Raw genomic sequence first — 3,991 nt, forward strand, 5'->3', positions numbered from 1 at the left:
GTATGTATGTATGTATGTATGTATGTATGTATGTATGTATGTATGTATGTATGTATGTATGTATGTATGTATGTGTGTAGGTAGGTAGGTAGGTAGGTAGGTATATTAGGAATGTATGTATGTAGGTATGTATGTAAGTAATTGTATGTATGTATGTATGTATAGTAGTTGTGTATGTAGGTAGGTGTGTAGGTATGTATGTATATGTTGTGCATGCAAGATGGCGGCGCCAGTGTGTTCGGCTTGCCTCTCCCTGCATACTTTGATTGTTTTTGTGTTGTTTTTTGCTTTTATAACTAGTGTCGACTCTCTGCTGGTGTATAATCGCCAAACGCTTTTTAATCTTCGACCCGATATTAACAACTTGGCTCCGTTTGTGAATGACAGCCAGAAAACTTTTTTCCCTCCATTTCTGTCGGACGTGCCGGCCTACCTGTGCCGCGCCCCAGCTCCACCAGCGCGCAGAGCGCGCAGACGCCGGGGGAGACGCAGCGGCCAGCTGGTCAGACTGAAAGCTCAGCTGGCGTCCTCCCTATCCGCTCTCTCTGAGTTTGGAGCTGCATCTAATTGTTTTATCTCATGGCGCTCCCTGGATCTCATCAGCTCTTCTCTGGCTCCTGTTGTTGGCCTGGGTGAGGGACAACCTGCGCGATGCCTCCCCCCTCCCCCCCCCCTCGTCCGAGTGCGCGGAGTGAACCACCACAACCTGCTCGATCTGGCTCCTGCGTCGGATCACACCCCGGCTGCTGTTGGCCTGGGTGGGGGGCCGCTGCTGCGCGGCCTCTCCTTTCCTCTCCTCCGCGTCCGCGGAGTGAACCACCACAACCTGCGGCTGCTGGACAGAGCTCCTCGGATGGATGACGTCACCCTGGCTCCATCTCATGTTCACATGGCTCTGGTTAATGCTAGATCTTTAACAAACAAGACCTTTATTCTGAAGGACTTCTTCACCTCCCGTGGTCTGGATTTTTTATTCATTACTGAAACATGGATAACTGCCGGTGAGTCCAGTGCTTTTTGTGAACTCCTGCCACCAAACTGTGCATACTTCAGCTCTCCAAGGACGACGGGTCGTGGAGGAGGAATAGCGACTGTTTACAGGAAGAGCTATTTCTGTAAACAAATCACACCTTTAACATGTTATTCCAGCTTTGAGTTCAACTTGTTTGAGCTCGGATCTTCACAACCCGTACTGTGTGCTGTTTTATACAGACCTCCAAAATACAATAGGGACTTTCTGACAGACTTTGCAGATTTTTTGGCTGGAGTCTTGCCTAAATATGACAGGATCTTGATAGTCGGAGATTTCAACATAGCCGTGTGCTGTGCTGATAAACCGTTGGTCAAAGAGTTTTTACAGCTGATAGACTCTTTTAATTTGCTTCAGTTTGTGTCTGATCCAACACAAGAATGTGGCCACACCTTAGACCTTGTGTTAGCTCACGGTTTTAATGTTTCTAATGTGGAAGTTTGTGATGCTGCCTTTTCAGACCACATGCCTGTTGTGTTTGACATGCCACTCGTCTGTCGCTCAGTCAAACCTCGCGCTCCTGCACAGCCCCGTCGGGTCATTAACTCCTCCACTGCTTCTCAGTTCTCTGCAGCTTTTAGTTCTGCCATCAGCCCCACAGACCCTGTGGGTCTTCATTCAGATATCGATGCTCTCTCATCTAATTTTAACTCAGCCTGTCAAAACGTTTTAGATGCTGTGGCTCCATTAAAAACAAGAGCTTCCAGACCAAAGCCTGACCCCTGGGCTGATGAGGTCACACGATCTGCCAGACGCCAGTGCAGGAGAGCAGAGCGGAAGTGGAAGAAGGACAAACTACAGGTGTCTTTCCAAGCTCTGAGGGACAGCTGGCGCTTCTATCAGTCCACTGTTAGAGCTGCAAAAAAACAAATATTTCTCTGACATCATCTCCTCCAACTCCAGCAATCCACGTGTGCTTTTTAAAACAATCACCTCTGTTCTTAACGCCCCACAATCAGCCAGCCCAGAGAACTCCACTGAAATGTGTGACAACTTCCTGAGCTTTTTTATCAATAAGGTTTCAAGCATTAGAGCTCTCATAAGCCCTCCTTCTTACGACCCCTCCGTCTCCGTCACACGCTCTGCTGTCTTCAGTCAGTTTGAGCTCGTCACCCTGTCTTCCTTAACTGACATCACTGGTCGTATGAAACCTGCTGGATCCCCAAATGATCCCATCCCACCTCGTCTTTTTAAAGAGGTTTTTCACACCGTGGCTCCTCATGTGTCCCAAATTATAAATGACAGCTTGGCATGTGGACAGGTACCAGCGAGCTTTAAACATGCAGTTGTGACACCACTGATTAAAAAACCTAGCCTAGACCCCACAGTAATGTCCAACTTTAGACCCATCTCAAAACTGCCCTTCATATCTAAGATCTTGGAGAAAATTGTTTACAATCAGTTAACATCATACTTAAACGACCACAACCTTCTTGAACAGTTTCAATCTGGCTTTAAAACTCACCACAGCACTGAGTCTGCGCTGCTGAAAGTCTTCAACGACATTCTTTTAGCCGCAGACTCTGGTGACTGTGTAGTTTTAATGTTGTTGGACTTGACTGCTGCCTTCGACACAGTAGACCATCACATCCTCCTGTCTCGTCTGGAGAACTGGGTGGGCATTCAGGGTCCTGCTCTACAGTGGTTCAGATCCTATCTGACAGAAAGAAACTTCTGCGTGCGCATTGGTGCTGTGGAGTCCTCTGTAGCCCCTCTCACTTGTGGAGTACCTCAGGGTTCTATACTTGGCCCTCTTCTGTTTTCCCTGTATCTACTCCCTCTGGGACATCTTCTCCGGAAACATGGCATTTCTTTTCATTTTTATGCTGATGACAGCCAAATCTATGTTCCGTTAAAACAGGGCAAACACCATTCCTTGAAACAACTCCTGGGGTGTATGGCAGAAGTCAGAGCATGGATGTCACTAAACTTTTTACATTTTAATGACAAAAAGACAGAGGTCTTGTTGTTTAAGCCTAGTGAAGGCTCCAATATCCATGCTGATCTGGGTCCTTTAACAGAACATCTGACTGAGACAGCAACTAACCTGGGCGTGAGGCTGGACAGTGACTTCAAACTTGACACGCAGATTAAATCAGTGATCAAGTCCAGCTTCTTTCATTTGAGACAACTGGCCAAGGTCAAACCATTTCTGTCACAACATCATTTTCAGATCTTAATCCATGCTTTCATCACAACTCGCCTGGATTACTGTAATTCTCTTTATGTCGGTCTGAGCCAGTCATTACTGACTCGACTTCAGCTGGTTCAGAACGCAGCTGCCCGCCTTTTAACTGGTACCAAAAAACGAGAACACATCACCCCTGTTTTAGAATCACTACATTGGCTCCCGGTTCGCTTCAGGATTAATTTTAAGGTTCTTTTATTTGTTTTCAAATGTCTTCATGGTCTCGCCCCACAGTATCTGTCCGACCTGCTCCAGCTGTACACTCCTTCTCGCTCTCTCAGGTCAGCAGATCAGCTGCTGCTGGTCGTCCCAAGGTCCAACAGGAGACTGAGAGGTGACCGAGCGTTCTCAGTCGCTGCCCCTAAACTGTGGAACGAGCTGCCTCTGCATGTCAGACAAGCTGGCTCACTTCCTGTTTTTAAGTCTTCTCTGAAGACACATCTTTTCTCTTTGGCTTTTACTTCAGTTTGAAATGTTGGTTTTAATGACTCTAAGTTATTTGTTTTATTTTATTTGTTATCTTTATTTTATTTCACATTTTTAACGTGTGGGGTTTTTATGTTTTTGTATGTCCTAGTGTACAGCACTTTGGCCAACAGTGTTGTTTTAAAGTGCTCTATAAATAAAGTTGTATTGTATTGTATTGTATTGTATGTATGTAGGTTTGTATGTAGGTATGTATTTATGTAGGTAGGCATGTATGTAGGTAGGTAGGTACGTAGGTACTTATATATGTATGTACGTTTGTATGTATAGTAGTTTTGTATGTAGGT

The 3,991-nt window shown here is 45.8% G+C and overlaps 1 protein-coding gene across 1 annotated transcript in view; it reads right to left on the reverse strand.

Moving 5' to 3' along the window:
• The window catches only part of mc2r (melanocortin 2 receptor), a 6,463-nt gene that overhangs the window by 1,935 nt on the left and 537 nt on the right, over positions 1-3,991 (reverse strand). The gene's annotated exons all lie outside the window — the stretch shown is intronic.

The sequence above is a fragment of the Nematolebias whitei genome, chromosome 5, assembly GCF_014905685.2.
Source record: "Nematolebias whitei isolate Nwh7 chromosome 5, NemWhi1, whole genome shotgun sequence".
Lineage (NCBI taxonomy): Eukaryota > Metazoa > Chordata > Actinopteri > Cyprinodontiformes > Rivulidae > Nematolebias > Nematolebias whitei.